Below are 22,770 nucleotides of genomic sequence, written 5' to 3'. Positions count from 1 at the left end.
TGCAGGAGCTACCTTATAAAGCGGCTGCTGAGTGTATCTTCTGATGGTATACTCGGGAAGTTTTCCTGAGATGTGGCAATAGTCCCCAGGAAATTGAACCACCCCATGCTTAGGCAGTTCATCTTCTATATTAAACATATACTGTCTTCACAATTTTAACAGAATTATATATGTGTTATCTCCATCCTCCCGCTGGTGGTGATGTTATAATATAATGTTATAATAGAACACATTCTATCTGGATGAATCATATAGCTGAAGATGGCAACTGCTCTGCCTGAGGGCATAAGAAACCACAGAGGTTCGTGGACACAGCTTTTCAGCATGAAAACCAGCCTCCCCTCCTTGGACTCTGTTAACACTTCTCACTACCTCTTCTCCGTGGATTGTCACCTTGTCGTGGTGGAGAAGCTTGTGTGGTCCTGAGATCGATGCCGTCTGGAGCGATGCTCCTGGTAGGGTCACCCATGGTGGTAAGGTCGAGGGTGAATTCCCTGACAAAGAACAATCCAACCAAGACCTCAACGGTGGAACAGGCGGATGAAGTTTCTTTGAACTCAACGGCTGTGAAGGCAGATGAAGGCTGCAACAAATCCATCAGCTCCAATCGTCGTGGTTCCCATGCCATTGGAATCAGTTGGTTGATTTGTGAAGTATCGTGTGCTTCTTGGAGTGCAACATCAAGTACACGTTAAACAAATACACGCACAGGCGTCTTCGCTCTGTAGGCCACTTCTTCAGAACAAAGGCCATCATCCTCGACCTTGAGGGATAGCCACGACGACGACCTCAGGAAAGCAGCCAACATAATCAAAGACCTCATCCACCTGGACACTCTCTCTTCTCCCTCCTCTCGCTGAGCAGAAGAAACAAAACCCAGAAAGCACACATCAGTAAGCTCAAGGAATGGGTTGGAGGAGCAGGTAATGCAGAAATAATAAATATCAATTATGCAAAACGAAGCAATAAATTTTAGGAAACAATATTCCACTCTTATGAGACAATTGAATGGACCACTTTATGAAAAGATAGACTCTTGATCTCTTAATCTACTTGCTCATGGCCTTGCATTGTATTGTCTGCCCACATGCACTTTCTCTGTAACTGTAACACTTTATTCTGTACTCTGTTATTGCCTTTCCCTTCTTCTGCCTCGATTGCAAGCAAAGTGGTGCAGTGGAAGTGTGCTGGGCTCAAAACCCAGAGGTTGTTGGATCGAAACCATCCCCTGCTACAAGTTTCGGACCTTATAGGCCGAATGGCCTAATTCTGCTCCAATGTCTGGATGGCACAGCTAAATAGTTTTTCACTGTATCTCCGTACATGTGAAAAATAATGAACTGATTTTCCTATTTATAATAATGGACATAAAAACATATGTCCCACTGTTGTCTGTAAGAGTATACACATTTTCCTCATCACTGCGTAGGTTCCCTCCAGGCGCTCCAGTTTCCTCCCACAGTGCTAAAATGTTCTGGTTAATTAGTCATTGTAAATTGTAATGTGATTGGGCTAGGGTTAAAGTGGGGGTTGTTGGGCAGCACAGCCTGTTCCGTGCTGTAGCTCAATAAATAAATAAAGAGCAAGCAGGGACAGGGTTAGTGTGCCTCCTGTCTCTATTCATCCCTCAAGTCTGCTCTGCCTTTCAATAAGATCATGGCTGATTTTGAACTTCAAATGGATTTTGTTACAATCTTTCAGAGTCGCTTGATTCCCTTTTCCAGAGATTCCTAACAATATTGCATTATCTTATACCACTGGAATTTACTATTTCTGGATCACCTGCTCCTCCCACCCGTTTCCCACCCTAATTATGAAGATTGAATAAAAGCTGACTTGTACTCGATTATTTTATGATTCAGAGATTCTTTGGAAGCCAAGAATGCCACATAAAGCCTGGTGGTTATGCCATGGTCATTTTATACTAAACCTCCTTCAGACTGAAGAGATAACCAGACATCCACTGATAAGGAATGACCGAAGAAATGATCAGGTTCAGTGGTGTGACACACGCTCCAGAGAAACTTCTAGGAAAATGCTACAATTGCTGAAAATTCACTGAACAATTAGGCACATACAGGTGATTGTATAAAAATTATAAGCAAGCATAGGAGGTTAAATTACAATTCTACGCACTAATGCTTCATTCCCTTCTGATTCTAAATTACACATTCAGAATTATTACATCTGAAAATTCAGAGGCAGGCAAACTTGCAATCCCTGCATCAAGCATAAAACAAACACCAGTTATTAATGTACCAAAGGATATTTATATGACTATGTCAGAGTCAGGCAGTTTGTCCTCATAAGTAGCTACTCTCATGTGACTTTGATCAGCATGTGAGTTAATGGTCCTCCCTCTGTTCAGTAATTCAGGGTAGTGGTTAGCACAACACTTTACAGTACAGGCGACCTGGTTTCATTTCTCGCCGCTACCTGTAAGAAGTGTCTACATTCTCCCCGTGACTGCACGGGTTTCCTCTAGGTGCTCCAGTTTCATCCCACAGTCCAAAGAGATACCAGTCGGTCAGTTAATTGGTTGTAAATCATCCTGAGATTAGGCTAGGATTAAATCGGGAGTTGCTGGGCGGCGTGGCTCGAAGGGCTCATGGTCGATTCTGTGAAAGAAAGAAAAAAAGGAAAGAATTCAAGATGTTTTAATGTCATTTCCAGTACACAAGTGTAAAGTAGAACAGAGAGGTCATTACTCCAGATCCGCCGCATCACAAAAAAACACAATAAGATGAAGAACACAATAATAAAAAACACAATAAATATAAATGCATAAGATAGTTTAAACACATAGATTGATTGTATGCCCATAAAGTGATGCTAGGCACAGGAGTGTTTGTGCATAAGGTGACTGACAGGAAATAATAAAGTAGTGGTGCTGGGTGGATGTTTTGATCAGCCTTACTGCTTGGGGAAATTAACTCTTTTTTTTAGTCTAGTAGTCCTGTTTTAATGACTTAATCACAAAGTAATTAAGATGTAAATAATGACAAGGCACACAAGGGCAAATATTATAACTCGTAATCCCAGTTTCCTAGCTTTGATTTGATTCTGTCAAAGAAATCCCATCAATCAGACTGATGTATCTTAGCTGCTTCTTTACGACTATGATCAGCCAAGCTAGTTATGTCTTCAGCCTAGTTGGGTATCTGAATACAACACTCCTTGCCTATAACAGCACGTATCCTCTCCTTTAACTGCTAGCAGAAGATCTCATGCCAAGCAATTTTGGAGAACCATCTTATGCATTGTAACAATTTCTGTTTGTTACTTTCAATAAGCACCAACAGCATTGTTGCTTACTCTTTCTAAAGCTGTAGCAACATTATTAATTCAGTAGAAATATAACAACAATGAAAGACATCAGAATAAACATCATAGAGTCCAGTCATTAATGACCCTGTGTGATATCTTCTGAGTGGTGAGTGATTTACTCGTTGAAGCCCAGCAGTGTAAGCACTGGGTTAGAGTTCACCAGCACCTTGAACTTAGTGCTTGCTGTCTTCATCGGGTATCAGCATAGCTCGCTTGCTGCGGCTAATGTGTATTAGCTTAATTTTGCTTTCTACTGTTACTGCTGAGTTGGTAATCAACAGCACATGTTAAAGTCCTTCCCGTTAAGCTCCTAGTAGCTCTTTATGTTGAAAAGCTTCGATAGAGTAGATGCAGAGGGGATGTTTCCTATGGTGGGGGAGTCAAAGACCAGAGGACACAGCCTCAGAATAGAGGGGCATCCTTTTCGAAAGGAGATGAGGAAGAATTTCTTTTGCCTGAGCACAGTGAATCTGTGGAACTTGTTGCCACAGGCAGCTGAGCAGGCCAAGTCATTGGGTATATTTCAAGCAGTGGTTGATAAATTCTAGATTTTTGAGTGGGTGAAGGGATACAGGGCAAAGGCTGAGAGGAAAATTGATCAGCCATGATAAAATGGCAGAGCAAATTCGATGGGCTAAATGGCCTAATTCTGTTCCTGAATCTTACAGTCTCATTTGGTTCCTTGGTCAGGACTAACCAATCAGGAATCAGGGTGTGTCCTCCCTCTGTTCTATCAATCCAAGTAACAAAAGTTTGTTGAGAAGCAGACTGTACAGCCTGGGTTAATTTCACATAATAATTAACTAAACTGTCTGCCATAATAATTATATCGGGCACTTTGAGATCAATCAGCACTTAGTAACACGGGTCACTCTGCTACCACTTCAAAAGGGCTTAATTTAGACTATATTGGAGTCGTTCTGATGTGACGCAAAATCATAAGGAGGTCTGTAGGCCATGGAACACTATCTTCATGATATTCAGTCAGTCACTGCTTGACGATCCCATTCATTTTTTCCGCTTGTCCTGATGACTCTGGATTATGCGGACAACAGAAGAAGCATTCAGTGTTCATCAGTCAACATAATTACTGATAAATATTTTCAGTGAATTGAGTTCTTTGGTCCAAGTCAATGTGACATGGCAACCTCTATCTAGGAATATAGCCCACATCAGGGTTTTTTTTTCTGTATGACTTTCCCTGCTGGAATAGTTTCTGCCATCTCGAAAACGTGTGGTGAAGTAATATAGTGCACTTATAGATGCAAAAATGGTCCCTGTGGGGCAGGAGTACTTAATTATGGTTGTTTTTCCACGCTTCCAGCATTTGTATTTTGGCATGGTACACAGTTTCCAGACGTTTGTTGAGCTTGTGCCCAGAACTTTGAATTCCACCACCACTGGGAGAATCTGTTGATCATCTTTTCCATGTCATTGTGGCCTAAGGTGTGTATCAGTTGTGCCAGAGAAGCGAGCAATGTGAATTAGGCTACCAGTCTGTGACCAGTGTCATACATCCATGTTCCGTCACTGTTTAATTTTCCACCATACTCCATCCAAAACCACATTTTCATCAGAGCATCAAGTTTGCATTTCCTGTATATTTGTCTGTGATAAAGAGTTTCAATTTATTTCCATAACGTTGATTGTCAGATTCACCTTATAGATTCCTTGTAATTCTTTTTACCTCTTTTGTTTGTTTTGCCCCTTCCTGTGCTGCCTCTTTCTGCTGCCTCGACTATGAATCCACTTCCACAGCGTTCAGTTAAGTTCATCCTGGAGTATCTTTTACATTTTAATACAGCCAATTCAGAGAGCAATTGTATAACATTCATTAGTTCTTAAAGATAATGATTAGTGTAATATATTGATCTATTGTTGTTAAAATACATTAGGACGGATAAGTCCCCAGGGTCTGAAGGGATACTCCCCAGACTGCTGCACGAGGCGAGGGAAGAGATTGCTGAGCCTCTGGCTAGGATCTTAATGTCCTCGTTGTCCACGGGAATGGTACCGGATGATTGGAGGAAGGCGAATGTTGTCCCCTTGTTCAAAAAAGGTAGTGGAGATAGTCCGGGTAATTATAGACAAGTGAGCCTTACGTCTGTGGTGGGAAAGCTGTTGGAAAAGATTCTTAGAGATAGGATCTATGGGCATTTCGAGAATCATGGTCTGATCAGGGACAGTCAGCATGGCTTTGTGAAGGGCAGATCATGTCTAACAAGCCTTGTAGAGTTCTTTGCGGAGGTGATCAGGCATATAGATGAGGGTAGTGCAGTGGAAGTGATCTATGTGGATTTTAGTAAGGCATTTGACAAGGTTCCACACAGTAGGCTGATTCAGAAAGTCAGAAGGCATGGGACCCAGGGAAGTTTGGCCAGGTGGATTCAGAATTGGCTCACCTGCAGAGAGCAGAGCGTCGTGGTGGAGGGTGTACATTTGGATTGGAGGGTTGTGACTAGTGGTGTCCCACAAGGATCTGTTCTGGGACCTCTACTTTTCGTGATTTTTATTAATCACCTGGGTGTGGGGGTAGAAGGGTGGGTTGGCAAGTTTGAAGAATACACAAAGGTTGGTGGTGTTGTGGATAGTGTAGAGGATTGTCGAAGATTGCAGTGAGACATTGATAGGATGCAGAAGTGGGCTGAGAAATGGCAGATGTGTTCAACCCGGAGAAGAAGCTCCAAGGCAGAGTACAAAGTAAATGGCAGGATACTTGGTAGTGCGGAGGAGCAGAGGGATCTGGGGGTACATGTCCACAGATCCCTGAAAATTGCCTCACAGGGAGATAGGGTAGTTAAGAAAGCTTATGGGGTGTTAGCTTTCATAAGTCGAGGGATAGAATTTAAGAGTCACAGGGTAATGATGCAGTTCTATAAAACTCTGGTTAGGCCACAACTGGAGTACTGTGTCCAGTTCTGGTTGCCTCACTATAGGAAGGATGTGGAAGCATTGGAAAAAGTACAGAGGAGATTTACCAGGATACTGCCTGGTTTGGAGAGTATGTATTATGATCAGAGATTAAGGGAGCTAGGGCTTTACTCTTTGGAGAGAAGGAGGATGAGAGGAGACATGATAGAGGTATACAAGATATTAAGAGGAATAGATAGAGTGGACAGCCAGTGCCTCTTCCCCAGGGCACCACTGCTCAGTACAAGAGAACAAGGCTTTAAAGTAAGGGGTGGGAAGTTCAAGGGGGATATTAGAGGAAAGATTTTTACTCAGAGAGTGGTTAGTGCATGGAATGCACTGCCTGAGTCAATCGTGGAGGCAGATACACTAGTAAAATTTAAAAGACTGCTAGACAGGTATATGGAGGAATTTAAGGTGGAGTGTTATATGGGAGCCACAAACAACAGGAATTCTGCAGATGTTGGAAATTCAAGCAACACACATAAAAGTTGCTGGTGAACGCAGCAGGCCAGGCAGCATCTCTAGGAAGAGGTGCAGTCGACGTTTCAGGCCAAGACCCTTCGTCAGGACTAACGTTAGTCCTTCGTTAGTCCTGACGAAGGGTCTCGGCCTGAAACGTCGACTGCACCTCTTCCTAGAGATGCTGCCTGGCCTGTTGCGTTCACCAGCAACTTTTATGTGTGGTGTTATATGGGAGGTAGGGTTTAAGGGTTGGCACAACATTGTGGGCTGAAGGGCCTGTACTGTGCTGTACTATTGTATGTTCTATGTTCTATTGCTTTTAGAGCAATGACTCCTCTTACCAGTGCGTATTAGTTGTTGTCTGTGTAAGCAGATTGATCCCTTGTCTATGCATGCTCATTGCTCTCTCTCTCTGTGCAATGTGAATGCACCAGTTAAAGCCATTTCTCGCATGCGTGCTTTTATTTAATTGATATACAGTTGCAAAGACACAACAAATTGGTGACTAGTACTGACCTGAATGTCAGAAAATATCACAAACCGTTCCAACGATTATGGATGAAACAATGAGAGGAAAGAGGAAGGCAGTCACAGTCACTAACAAAGGGACGCGTGAGTACACTGCACAGTACACAGTAAAAGACATGAACTAGCAAAGTTAAAGTGAAAATAATGTGGCGATGGCCTTAGTCTGGAAAGTTAACAAATTCCATAGGGCTAATGATGACTAGGAGTAGTATATCAAGAGGGTTAAACTGTATTGTAAGGCTAACTACGTGGCTGAGCAAAAGGAAGTCTCACACTTCTTAGCTTAATGGGTGCCAGGATGTATAGTCTATTACATGATTTAATAACCTCTGAAAAGCCAGCAAGCAAGACATTCAACAAAATTGTTACAATTTTACAAATTCACTTGAGCCCTAAATTGCTGGCAATAGCTGGGAGACTTAGATTTTACAAAAGGAACTAGTCAAAGGGTGAAAGCATTTCTGAATACTTTGTAGAACTGCACAAACTTTCCCAGTACAGTGACTTTAGAGATGGACTTTCTCATGCATTAAGGGGCAGGCTTGTATGTTGCATGCATAGTCAAAGCACTCAAAAGAGCTACTGTCAGAGACAAACCTAACCTTAGAATGGGCATTGACTATTGCAATATCATTAGGAACTGCAGCAAAGGATGCAACAGAACTACAGAAAAAGAGGTTAGAATGTGAAATATACAAAATGTCCCTGAATGGTGCAAAGAGTCAAAATTGTTATCAATGTAGCAAATCCTCCCATGATGCAAATGACTGCTGGTTCAAAGAAAAGGTTTGCAGTAAGTGTCAATGACAAGGCTACATAAAGAAAGTGGGCAAGTCAGACAAAATGCACAACCAAAGAGAAAAACCACGCTGAGTGAAAAGATTCACACACAAAGCTAAGTGTGATGCCCTGGTTCACACCTTTACTGATATGCTGTAGGTATTTCATTCAGCAGCTCTGTAAGAGCTGTTTGTTCTGCTTTCAGCCTGTTTGGGTTTTTGTTGAAGATAAGGGATGATGTGGAATGTGTCCCATCCAATTAGCAAGAGGTTTTTCTTGGTGAGGGACAATAAGGTTGGTCTTGGGCTGTTGTTGGAGAGGAGATGAAGACAGAAGACGACAGGGAGAACCGGCTGTAGCATACGATCCGGTGGGAGACCCGTCTGTTTGAGATGGATTATGAGCGGCATCCGGAAGGTGGTGTGGGCGTTCATGCTGACCGAGGATCCGAGTGACAGAGAAGTTCAAGATGAAATCCAACTTGTGCACATTTGACAGGTTAATTAGAATGGGCCCTTTTCTTATTGTTATTCTTTACTAACCTGTTATATAAGATTCATAAATGTAATTTCTTTAATCGTATGCAGTGTACTGTCTGGTACATCATGGCATTAATTTGAAACGGTAGCAAATTACACAGCATCCACACAAACAGGGGGTTTGGGGGAGAGGGCTCACACCTCAATCTCACACATTTGGCGGGGCTGGGGGTTGTCTCCCCTAGACTTACATAGCCGAGGAAACCAAAGTGTCTCAATAACTAATGCATAAAGCGACCAAATGTGAAACAGAATCAGACAACACCGGGCCTGACAAAGGTGAGCAGTCATGCCTAGAAATGTATAGCATTACTGAAGTAGATTGTGAAATCATTGGGATCATAATGGATATGTCTGGTGTAAAACTGTATATGAAGCTGGATACAGGGTCAGCTTTACTATAATTCCAGAGGCTGACTACAACAGACTGTTTCCTATGCTACCATTAAAGAAGACCTCAGTGATAAAGCGACTATACTTTATTAGGAGTTTGAAGAGATTTGGCATGTCAACAAATACACTCAAAAACTTCTATAGTTGTACCATGGAGAGCATTCTGACAGGCTGCATCACTGTCTGGTATGGAGGGGCTACTGCACAGGACCAAAAGAAACTGCAAAAAGTTATAAATCTAGTTAGCTCCATCTTGGGTATTAGCCTACAAAGTACCCAGGACATCTTCAGGGTATGGTGTCTCAGAAAGGCAGCGTCCATTATTAAGGACTTCCAGTACCCAGGCATGCCCTTTTCTCACTGTTACCATCAAGTAGGAGGTACAGAAGCCTGAAGACACACACTCAGCGATTCAGGAACAGCTTCTTCCCCTCTGCCATCTGATTCCTAAATGGACATTGAAGCTTTGGACACTACCACACTTTTTTTTAATATACAATATTTCTGTTTTTGCACTTTTTTACTCTATTCATTATTCGTAATTGATTTACTCATTGATTTATTATCGTTCTTATTTTTTATTTGATTTATTATTTTTTTCTCTGCTAGATTATGTATTACATTGAACTGCTGCTGCTAAGTTAACAAATTTCACATCACATGCCAGTGACAATAAACCTGATTCTGATATTAAAGACCTACGCAGGTGAAAAAGTGTCTCCCAAAGGCAAATTGAAAGTGAATGTGACGTATGGAGGTCAATCACAACAGTTAAGAGTTTTATGTATTGAAAAGTGGAGGGCCAGCACTTTTCAGACGTGCATGGTTGAGAAAAATCCATGAAATCTCAATGAAATCTCTCAATGCGGCATCAACAGGCAACTGCAGCCCAAACGGTACCACTAACCAGAGACAGTCAAAGCCGCTTAATACTAATGAGAAGGTGTCTGAGAAGCGTATTGGTAAACTCAGAGGCATGAAGGCCAGAATTGAACTGGAAGAAGCAGCAACACCAGGATTCCATAATGCATGCCCAGTGCCTTATGCACTATGCCCTAAAGTGGATGCTGAACTTCAGAGCTTGGAGGTGTCTGGAATTCTCTCCAAGGTTGAGTGGAGTGATTGGGCCACACCTATTGTCCCGTTGATCAAGAAAGGGAAGGCCAGAGTAATTCGCATATGTGGAGATTTCAGAGTGGGTATCAACCCAGTGCTGTGTATTGTGTAGTATCCCCTGCCGTGAAATGAAGACATTTCCACATCTCTGGCAGGCGGGGAGAGGTTTTCAAAGATTGACTTGTCACAAGCCTATCTGGGAATGGAGATTGAGGAGTCAAGTTGGAAGTCCCGGGCATCTCCAGCCCTTGGTAAAGTGCTTACTAGGCTGAGGGAGACTGCGAGCAAAGAGAGAGAACTGTGAGTTTTTCAAGAATGAAGTCTCACATCATGGACATTTCATTGACAAGCATGGCTTACACAAGTCACAAGAGAAGCTTGAAGCAGAGATACAGGCACCCAAACTAGAAAGTATGTCACAACTCAGGTCATACTTGGACCTTGTAAACTACTACCACTGGTTTCTCCCAAACATTGCTACAGCACTGCACCCATTGAACCCACTGTTGCAAACCAGAGAAAAGTGGGAATGACCAGAAAGGTGAAAAAGCATTCAAGGAAACAAAGAGACTAATAATTTCAGACGAACTGCTCTCCCATTATGAACCATCCCTGCCCATCAGAATGGCGTGCGATGCATCCCCTTATAGTATTGGAGCCATTTTGTCACACATTATGAAAGATGAAGCTGAATGTCTGATTGCATTTGTGTCAAGAATCACTGACAAATGCAGAACATAACTGCGCACAGATCGACTGAGAGGCCCTTGGTCTAGTATGGGGAATAAAAATGTTCCACCACTACCTCTACAGACAAAAGTTTACACTAGTGACAGATGACCAGCTCCTTGTGTCCATTTTCAGTCCCAGGAAGGGAATTCCAGTGATGATGGCTACTCGGTTATAAAGTTGGGCACTGTTCCTAGTAGTCCACTCTTATAACATAGAGGTCAAAGTAAATGGGCAAATTCATGGCAGATGCAATTTAATGTGGATAAATGTGAGGTTATCCACTTTGGTGGCAAAAACAGGAAAACAGATTATTATCCGAATGGTGGCCGATTAGGAAAAGGGGAGGTGCAACGAGACCTGGGTGTCATTGTACACCAGTCATTGAAAGTGGGCATGCAGGTACAGCAGGAGGTGAAAAAGGCGAATGGTATGCTGGCATTCATAGCAAGAGGATTTGGATACAGGAGCAGGGAGCCACTACTGCAGTTGTACAAGGCCTTGGTGAGACCACACCTGGAGTATTGTGTGCAGTTTTGGTCCCCTAATCTGAGGAAAGACATTCTTGCCATAGAGGGAGTACAAAGAAGGTTCAGCAGATTGATTCCTGGGATGGCAGGACTTTCACATGATGAAAGACTGGATCGACTAGGCTTATACTCTCTGGAATTTAGAAGATTGAGGGGAGATCTGATTGAAATGTATAAAATTCTAAAGGGATTGGACAGGCTAGATGCAGGAAGATTGTTCCCGATGTTGGGGAAGTCCAGAATGAGGGGTCACAGTTTGAGGATAAAGGGGAAGCCTTTTAGGACCGAGATGAGGAAAAACTTCTTCACACAGAGAGTGGTGAATCTGTGGAATTCTCTGCGGAGGGAATTAGATATGGTCCTTGTGGCTAAAGGGATCGGGGGTATGGAGAGAAGGCAGGTACAGGGTTCTGAGTTGGATGATCAGCCATGATCGTACTGAATGGCGGTGCAGGCTCAAAGGGCCAAATGGCCTACTCCTGCACCTAAATTCTATGTTTCTATGTAACAAACAACACAACAACACTACTTGCTTGTCATGTCTTCCACTGTAAGCAACTGAAAAAGGAAAGACTTCATGCTGTGACCCAGCAGAGCAGTTACCAGTAACTAATTCTGAAATACAAAGGGAAACAAGGAATGGCCCGACATTGTCAAAAGTCTATGAAATCACCATGCAAGGATGGCCAGCTCATGGTAACTCTACGTTTCCAGAGTTCTCAGCGAGACGAGACCAACTGTCGGTATGTCAAAGAATACTGATGTGTGGATCTCGTGTTGTGGTTCCCTCTAAGCTGCACACCAGAGTGTTAGAGAATCTGTGTGAAGGACACCTGGGAACAGTCAAGATGAAGAGTCTCACCCGGAGCTACGTGTGGTAGCCAGGAATCGATAAACAGATTGAAGACTTGACCAAAAGCTGTGTGGGATGCTAAAAAGTTCAAAATGCATCCCGACAGACACCATTACACCCATGGGTGTGGCCGTCATCTCCATGGCAAAGAGTACATATTGACTTTGCTGGGATATTCATGGACTCCATCCTTCTGATTGCTGTCAATGCTCATTTGAAGTGGTCGGAGGTTATACCAATGTAGTCAACCAACTCAGCAAAGGCTGTCTTGCCCAGAGGACTACCTTCACCAGAAATGGCTTACTACAACAAACCATGAGTGACAACGGACCACAATATACATCAGTAGAATTCTGACTGTTCATAAACAAAAATGGCATCCGAAGTTTCAAGTCAGCTCCTCACTACCCAGCAATGAACGAGTTAGCTGAAAGGTTTATCCAAATATTCAAGTCCATTATAGCGATGGACTAGGAGGACATTTCTCTACAGCACAAGGTGGCCAACTTGCTTTTTGTGCATTGGAACTCTGTTCCTGTGATGACAAATCAAACACCCACAATGCCGTTCATGAGCAGGAATCTGGGATCTCGCATAGACCTCCTCAAATCAGATCTACGGAGGGAAGTTCAACTAGTTTCCAAGTGAATCAGCAACGAGCTTCAAGGATGGACAGGAAGTGATTACCAAGAAGACAAGTAGACACCCAGTAGGATACCTACCATAACTGGACCACTGATGTGCACAGTGGTTGTTGGAGGTCAGGCATGGAGACATCATGTGGACCAGATACTGGATGCACAGCGGAAGAATACACCTGAGTCGACCACATCCAACAAGATGGATACATTACATCCAACGGACTTACCACTCAGTATTGACCATATCACTGACAACAACGTGACAACAACCTCTGAGAATGTTGTCTTTGACAAGACACCTACAAACCTAACGTCCAGGGGCGCTACAAGAACATTGTAGAGCCCCTGGAAGCCCATGGAACGTTGTAGTTGATATGACACATGCCAAACCTGATGTCATTCCACAGGTTCAGAGGTGCTATCCTGAGAGAAACAGTGTACCACCGAAAGACTGAATCTTTAGTATCGTGAAGTTAGTTATGAACCGTTATAACGAAAGCATGTTTTTTGAATCTGGGCTTGTAAAAGGGAAAGTGAATGCTTTGTACATGTACAGTTTCTGTGACATCAATCTAAATGGGGAGGAAGTGTAACGTATTGACCTATTTCTTTTAAAGTTTGTTATCTACACGTCTATTGATCTGTTGTCTGTATATACGTATTTATCTACACATGCGCTCTCTTTCTCTCTCTCTCTCTTTTGCTCTCGCTACAAAATGAATTCACCAGTTAAAGCCATCTCCCAGGTGCGTGCTTCTATTTAATTGAAATGTAGTTGCAAAGACACAATAACTAGCTTTAATTGTCATATGCACATCAAACATTGAAGCATACAGTGAAATGCATCATTTATGTCAACGACACAACCATCAACCATCAGGCTCCTGAACCAGCATGGAGAACTTCACTCACCTCAGCAAAGGACTGATTCCACAACCTTTAGACAAATCTTGAAAGACTCTACACATGTTCTTTATATTATTTATTATTTGCATTTTGTCTTCTTTTGTTCATTGTTTGTTTGTCTGTCTTTGTGTGTAGTTTTTCATTGATTCTACTGTGTTTCTTTGTATCTGCTGTGACCACCCATAAGAAAATGAATCTCAGGGTAATATGTGGTGACATATACTTAATTTGATAATAAATTTACTTTGAACTTTGACCAACACAGTCTAAGGATTGTTGTGAGGGCATGCTTCCAGTGCCAGCAAAAAGCCAGGACACTGGGAGAGTGTAGAAACTCCTTATAGACGGTGGTGGGAAATGAACCCTGTAAAGTATTACACTAGCCACCATGCCACCGTGCTACCCTCCTTGTCCTTGTACTAACTGGCCAGTCATGATTGGGGGTTCCTACAGCTGTACAAAATCAGGCCTCCAAGCAAAGAACTTTTTCCTGTCGCAGCTGTGCCTTGTCCAAATTTGCTTTGTGGCCCTCAGAGAATACATAATCGGGTAAGTAAAACACGCAGGTCTGCAGTGTCAGATGCAATCAAGACAGCATCCATGTACTCTATCATTGTCAAATCAATAGTTTATGAGGTGTACCATGCCTTATCAGCTATACTGCCATCACTAAAAAAATCACTGAACAATTACACACATACAGGTGATTATATAAAAATTATAAGCAAGCATAAAAGACAAATAACAATTCTACACTTTAATCCAACAGTTTTAATTGTAATCTGTTTTACAAACCATTATCCTTCACCTCACCAAACTGAAAACCTGGGCAATGACTAAAAAGAAAATCTGCAGATGCTGGAAATCTGAGCAACACACAGAAAATGCTGGAGGAACTCAGCAGGCCAGGCAGCAACTAGGCCTGTTTAGGCCTGAAATGTCAACAGTATTCTTTTCCTAGATGTTGCCTGGCCTGTCTAGTTCCTCCAGCATTTTGTGTGTGTTGCAACAACTAAAAATCTACTTGTTTAAACCCCAGAAAAACTTGGCAGCTAAACAGCAACAGCCCTCTGGGTATGAAATTCCAAAAAAATGAATTTACAAACTAGATTTCTACATATTGAGGGAATCAATGGGTTTGGGCAAAGTACAGGGAAATAGCACTGAAGATCAGCTTTGAACGGTGAAGGTAAGCCATTCTCAGTGAAGAAATTTCAGCTTCTATCAGCTCTAAATGTTATACTCCCATCCCCAGTTTGTGGCTCCCAGACATCCCACCTCTCCCAGAAGTTCCGGGAGTCTCCCGCATATAAATAGTGGCTCTCTGATGCCTGCGAATTACATACAATATCACGGAAATCAATTATTTTGAGAGCGCGAGAGAGCAACCATGAGAAAGGGAGAGAGAGAGCACGCCATGGGAGAAAAGAAACTATAAAACGTACGTCACCCCAGACTACACTAAAGTGTACCCCTGCCTAATAGGGATCAAAAATAATGACAGTGTTGCTCACTGCACTGTTTGCAACAGTGACTTTTCTATTGCCCATGGTGGGTTAAGACTGTAGAAGACACGTTGAGGTGAGTTTAACAGGTGTCATTCATTCATCAGCATAGCTAACGTTATTTAAACCAGGGGTCCCCAACCTTTTTTGCACTGCGGACCGGTTTAATATTGACAATATTCTTGCGGACCAACCGACCCGGGGGGGGGGAGGGTTGCCAACGGACAGGAGTAGCAGTCAAATACGTTGGGTTTACCCCGAGAAAGGCTACAATGACCATGAAGCCTTTCACGGACATTAGTGCGCATGCGCATACGTGCCGATTTTTTCTTCCACAAATCGTATTTGGCGATTCTGTTTCGGGGGGGGGGGGGTTGTTAATCACAACTGGAAATATCGGTGATAAGTGGCTAATACACTCAATTTCATTTCTAAAAGGGTTTATCTAACGAATTTAATATTAAACATACAGTGCATATTTTCCTCGCATGAATATAGTGGTAAGTCAATTATCAGGGGAGGACAGGGGAGCTTGAAGTAAGTGTTGAACGAACTTCCAGTAGAAGTGGTAGAGGCAGGTTCGATGTTATCATTTAAAGAAAAATTGGATAGGTATATGGACAAGAAAGGAATGGAAGGTTGTGGGCTGAGTGCAGGTCAGTGGGACTAGGTGAGAGTAGCATTCCGCATGGACTAGAAGGGCAGAGATGGCCTGTTTCTGTGCTGTAATTGTTATATGGTTATATAAGTCAATAGCATCATCACATTTTAAGTAATGTTTGGATATTAAACACACAGCACGTATTTTCCCCGTATGAACATATAAAATTATTGCAACACACCAATATCGCTGAATCAGTGGCATCCCTGGGCTTGTTTCCCTGCAACAACATCAAGGGGTGATGGGAGACAGCGATACTCGAAGGGGGTTCCTTATGTCCAGTCTATTCCACAATTTAGTTTTCATTGCATTCATTGCAGAGATATGTTGGAAATAGAAACAAGGTTTTCAGTACTTTCGTGGCTGTCTCAGGATACTTAGCCTTGACTTTGATCCAGAATGCCGGCAGAGATGTTATGTCAAACATACTTTTCAATCCGCTGTCATTTGCAAGGTCAAGGAGTTGATCTCCTTCCCGCGCTGACATGGATGATGCGCGGGTCATGACCTCGCGTGCGTTCAAGGTCAACAGTGGGTGTGACAGGGAATGAGGAAGGGTGCAGCTGACTCATATCGCCAAATCATATTGTTTCCTCACGGCCCAGTAGCGCATACTTTGCGGCCCGGCACAAGTCCGCGGCCCGGAGGTTGGGGACCGCTGATTTAAACTAGCTGGCTAGCTGCTAAGGAGCTACTCTATTGTAGACATCCCATCTCTCCCGGAAGTTCTGGGAGTCTCCCGCAAATTGATGGTGTTACCTCCCTGAAATGAGTTTTTGCAGGGTGGGATGTCTGGGCTCCCAGACTTTAACCTTCCTTATCAATAATCTTTTATGCACCGCACCTCATTCTTCTGAACTCCAGCAAATTCCTTTCTCCTTGATCCCTTCCCGTATGATAGTCTTCTCATTGCAGGATCAATCATTGCTACATATTCTCTAAAGCTAAGTAGGGAAACCAGAGCCATATACAGTCCTGCAACTGTGGTCTCAGTATATTTGCAGCAGAACTTAATTTTGTACATCAGCACCGTGTATTGATAACTCTCCTAACTTCCCTCTTAAGAGTGTTCTTAATATTTTTATAGTTACTTGTAACATAAGATGAACGTATGAAATATGAGCAAGTGTGGCCAATTTCTCTTTGGCTTTTCAAGCTTCTCCACTACTTACCAATAACACTGTTCATGTTCAAGTTTAATTGTCATTCAACCATACATGAATATACTGGGGCCAAGGTGCAAAGCACATTACCAACAGCACACAGCACACTGCACATAGCACATGGCACAAAAATACACATATGGCTGTAATAGTAGAAAAACATTCAGTCACAAAGAAAAAATAATATTGCTCAAGTCCCCAAGTGGCATGACCTGTAGATTGATGGTAGGTTCTCCTGATCCAGTTTGTTTTCCCACCAATTGAACACTGGAGGGCAGCACCGATGGGAGGGAACAACCGCCAACGTGTCCACAGCATGTCCACAGTGGCCTCAGCTCTCCCACAATGCCTCTGTCATCTCCTTCCCCGGACTGCTACAGCAGGCAACCCTGAGGCATGTGGGCCTAGTCCTCACCACAACTGAGGCAACGCAGCTGCCTGCACCATTGCCATATTCGATCAAAAACCAGTTTATGATGTCTAAACAATGGAGACTACAATGGGAGAGGGAGGATTTGCCTCATGTAGACTGGGAACACAGGCGAGAAGGGACAGTTGAGGAACAGTGGAAGACTTTCAAAAGGATTTTTCATGGTGCTCAACAAAAGTATATTCCAGTTAAAAGCAAGGACAGTAAGAGTGGGGAGCGCCAGCCTTGGATAACTAAGGAAATAAAAAAAGGCATCAAACTAAAAGCTTGTGCATACAATGTCGCCAAGAGTAGTGGGAAACTGGAAGACTGGGAAAACTTTAAAAAGCAACACAGGAACACTAAGCAAGCAATAAAGAAAAGGAAGCTAGATTATGAAAATAAACTAGCACAAAATATAAAAATGGTTAGTAAAAATTTTTATAATTATATAAAGTGGAAAAGGGTGGCTAAAGTGAATGTTGGTCCCTTGGAGGACAAGAAGGGGGAATTGATATTGGATAATGAGGAAATGTCAGCGGCTTTGAGTAAATGCTTTGTGTCCAGTCTTCACTGTGGAGGACATATCTAACATGCCAAAGAGAGATGTTATGGATGCAATGGGAAGTGAGGAACTCAATACAATAGCTATCACTAAAGAGGTAGTGCTGAGCAAACTTGTGAGCCTGAAGATAAATAAGTCCCCTGGGTCTGATGGAATGCATCCCAGGGTACTGAAAGAAATGGCAGAAGTTATAATAGAGGCTTTGGTGATGATTTACCAAAATTCTCTGGACTCTAAGCAGGTCCTGGCAGATTGGAAGATGGTGAATGTCATGCCACTGTTCAAACGAGGATGTAGGCAAAAGGCAGGTAACTATTGGCCAGTTAGATTAACATTTGCAGTTGGGAAAATGCTTGAATCTACCTTTAAATAAGAAATAGCGAGGCATCTGGAAAGAAATGAATCCATCAGGCAGACGCAGCTAGGACTCAGCAAAGGCAGGTCCTGTTTGACAAACTTACTGAGTTCTTTGAGGATATAACGAGTGCAGTGGATAGAGGGGAACAGATGGATGTTATTTACTTGGATTTCTAGAAGGCGTTCGATTAGTTATCACATAAAAGACTTATCCGTAAGAAGGAACAATGGGAGAAGATTATTATTCAAATGGTGAAAGATTGTAGCATGCTGCTGTACAGAGGGACTTGAGCGTGCTTGTGCATGAATCGCAAAAAATTGGCTTGCAGGTGCAACAGGTTATTAAGAAGGCAATTGGAATGTTGGCCTTCATCGCTAGAGGATTGAATTTAAGAGCAGGGAGGTCATGCTGCAACTGTACAGGGTACTGCTGAGGCCACATCTGGAGTACTGTGTGCAGTTCTGGTTTCCTTACTTGAGAAAGGATATACTGGCTTTGGAGGCGGTGCAGAGAAGGTTCACCAGGTTGAGTCCAGAGATGAGGGGGTTAGACTATGAGGCGAGATTTAGTTGCCTGGGACTGTACTCGCTGGAATTCAGAAGAATGAGAGGAGATCTTCTAGAAACATATAACATTATGAAAGGGATAGATCAGATGGAGGCAGGAAATTTGTTTCCACTGAAAGGTGAGACTAGAACTAGAGGACATAGCCTCAAAATTCCGGGGAGTATGGAAATGAGGAGGAACTGTCTTCCCAGAGGGTGGTGAATCTGTGGAATTCTCTGCCCAATGAAGCAGTGGAGGCTACCTCAGTAAATATACTTAAGACAAGGTTGGATCGAGTTTTGCATTGTAGGGGAATTAAAGGTTATGGGGAAAATGCAGGTAGGTGGAGGAACTCATGGCCAGATCAGCCATGATCTTATTGAATGGCAGAGCAGGCTCGACAGGCCAGATGGTCTACTCCTGCAACTATTTCTTACGTTCTTATGTTCGTATATCCCTTGATTCTGTTAAGGTCCAGACTCTTTAGTGATCTCTGCTTTGAATGAACTCAATAACTGAACCTTACATAGTCCTCTGGAGTAGAGAAATCCAAGGTTTCACTTTCTTCTGTGTGAAGAATTTTCTCCTTGGATCAATCTTGGTTCTAAACACTTAAGCGAAAGGGAAATATCCAGACTAGATCTGGCCTTTTGAGCCCTAAAATAAGTTTGTGAGTTTCAATTAGATCTCATCTCAGTTAACTCCAGGAAATATAGACCTAACTTAATTGACCTCTTCTCATGCAGCATCCCTGGAATCAGGCCAGTGGCCTTCACTGCACTACCTCCATGACAGGGACACCATTTTTACATAAGGAGACAAAAACTGTATGCGAGTCTTTGGGTGTAGTTTCACCAAGGTTCACCACTAACTAATCTAGAAGGTCAACTTTTAGTCCTCTGAACCAAACCACTGAAATTGATCGTGGAAAATGGGATCCAAGTACTTATCACCACTATACCGCATTAATCACAATCTGTCACCAGAGAAAATATCCTTTCTTCCTATTCTCTGCTTTCTACTTAATAATTAATTCTCAGTTTACATCATGTATCATCACCAATTCTACACGCCAGCCTCCAACATGGGAGGTTGATGAACAGAAATTAAGATAATTCTGATTCAATGATTAAATTCACAAAGATCAATGCTCCCAATGGTGACATTCATCTCCATAAATATGCATGCATAATGTCCATCCGTTTTCAATCACTCCTTAACATAAACTAGTATGTCGTTAACATAAAATTTAAGCACAAGCTTTTAATCTAGCTACATATTTGGCAAGTGGAACAGGTCAAAAGCTTTAAGTTCCTCAGGGTCAATATCACAAATGACCTGACTTGGTCCAACCAAGCACAGTTCACTGTCAAGAAGGCCCACCAGCACCTTTACTTCCTGAGAAAACTAAAGAAATTTGGCCTGTCCCCTAATACCCTCACTAATTTTTATAGATGCACCGTAGAAAGCATTCTTCTAGGGTGCATCACAACCTGGTATGGAAGTTGTCCTGTCCAAGACTGAAAGGAGCTGCAGAAGATCGTGAACACGGCACAGCACATCACACAAACCAATCTTCCGTCCATGGACTCACTTTACATCACACGCTGTCGGAACGGTGCTGCCAGGATAATCAAGGACACGACCCACCCAGCCAACACACTTTTCGTCCCTCTTCCCTCCGGGAGAAGGCTCAGGAGCTTGAAGACTCGTACGACCAGATTTGGGAACAGCTTCTTTCCAACTGTGATAAGACCGCTAAACGGATCCTGACCCGGATCTGGGCCGTACCCTCCAAATATCCGGACCTGCCTCTCGGTATTTTTGCACTACCTTACTTTCCATTTCTCTATTTTCTATTTATGATTTATAATTTAAATTTTTAATATCTACTGATTTTAACTGTTTTTAATATTTTTAATATTTACTATTTGTAATCCAGGGAGTGGGAAGCGCAGAATCAAATATCGCTGTGATGATTGTACGTTCTAGTACCAATTGTTTGGCAACAATAAAGTATAAAGTATAAATATTTACTCATCATCAAGATACAACACGGAGTAGGTCCATCTAGCGCTTCGAGCCATGCTGCACGGCAACTGTCAATCTAACCTGAGCCTAAACATGGGATGGTTTACAATAACCAATTAACCTACCAGTCGGTACACCTTTGGACTGTGGGAGAAAAGTGGAGCAACCGGAGGAAACCCATGTGGTCACAGGGAGAACTTACAAACTTACGGGCAGCAGCAGGAATTGAACCCAGGTCTTTGGTACAGTAAAGCATTGTGCTAACCACTACACTACTAATATATATATACACAAGGCTTTTGTGAAATGTTCTGGTTGGTACACAGTTCTTCCACAGTTGAGCATCACAATTTCACGTGAAGCCTTTGACTTCTCTTTCGGTCCAGGCCAGTGCAAAGACCCATCAGATCTTCTCAAACGGCTATTCTCTGAGTCTGATCAGGGCTGCATCTCCACCAAATGGGGAGGGGGTGGGTGGGTTCCAAGTTCCCTGGAACTGCAAAAACTTTCTTGTTACCAGTTTTTCATCCTCTGGGTTTGTCATGTTCATCTTGCATTTGATCAGTAAAACTGCAGAGTTGTTAGCATTTGTTTTGTCTCTGAGCTTCCTTAGAACTTCTGAGAAATGATATTATCTACTCCACTTCTGTCCTTTGGAAATGCACCTCTCTTCTATCTGCTTCTATAGCTGGGCAATGATCTGTGATGCCTACTTGGCCTCCTCTGCTCTGTTCAATTGATCTTCTTCCTTCCTGTCTGGGTTCTTGGCTTGATTTTAATCTCTCATGCTGTCTCCCCGATTCCCCACAGACCTTCTCCTTTTACTAGAATTCCTCTGCTTGCTGCAAATCTTCTTTCTGGACTGGAATGTAAAGCAATTCATTTTTTTTCACATCTGCGGCATTCCTTCTCTCAAGTTAGGCATTCCACTCCCTGCTGCCCATGCTGTTTGCTGCAATATTTACATAGTTTACACTGTTGCTGCTCTTCCCTTCTGTGCCTTTTGATTGTCTGTATGAAAAAAATCGTGTTGCGTGTTATCCTATTGATTGATCTCTGCCGATGGGCAACCCCAATTGCCGATGGACAGCTCTGAGACCTGTCTGCATTTGGCACACTGTTCTGGTTTTCTATTTGTCCATTTTGTAGCCAACACCTTTAGTTCAGTAAAGTGTGTATCAAATTCTGATCTGATTTCTCACCTGATATTTATTTATAAATACACCATGGAAATGTCCCTTCCAGCCTGATGAGCGGCACCGCCTAGCAACGCAACTATTTAACCCTACCCTAACCACAGGGCAATTTATCTACTAACACGTGCATCTTTGGAATGTGGTAGAAGTTGGAGCACCCGGAGAAAACCTATGTGTTCACAGAGAGGGCATACAGATGGCATCAGAACTGAACCCCAAACTCTGATGCCATGAGCTGTAATTACATCACATTAACCACTACGCTAGCTAAGGTACCTCTTGGGAACCTTATATGTGTCTGCTGCCTCTTTGTATGGAGAGTCAGACAGATACTTTATTGATCCCAAAGGAAATTACAGTCACAGTAGCATTACAAGTTCATAGGTATACGATATTAGAAGACAAGTAAGAACAATAAATAAAAAAATGAGTTACCTTAAACTATCTAACAGGAGGGGTGGTCGTCACTTCTTCGGCCATAGGTTGACTCATTTTAGAAACCTTATGGCCGAGGGTAAGAATGACCTCATATTGTGATCTTTGGAGCAGCGCTGTTGTCTTAGTCACGCTGCTCTGTCCAGTCAAGGTGGCATTCTGAGGGTGAGGAACGTTGTCCAGA

Source organism: Mobula birostris, chromosome 6, assembly GCF_030028105.1.
Source record: "Mobula birostris isolate sMobBir1 chromosome 6, sMobBir1.hap1, whole genome shotgun sequence".
Lineage (NCBI taxonomy): Eukaryota > Metazoa > Chordata > Chondrichthyes > Myliobatiformes > Myliobatidae > Mobula > Mobula birostris.
The sequence above is the reverse complement of the archived record's forward strand: the minus strand, read 5'-3'. Positions refer to the sequence as shown.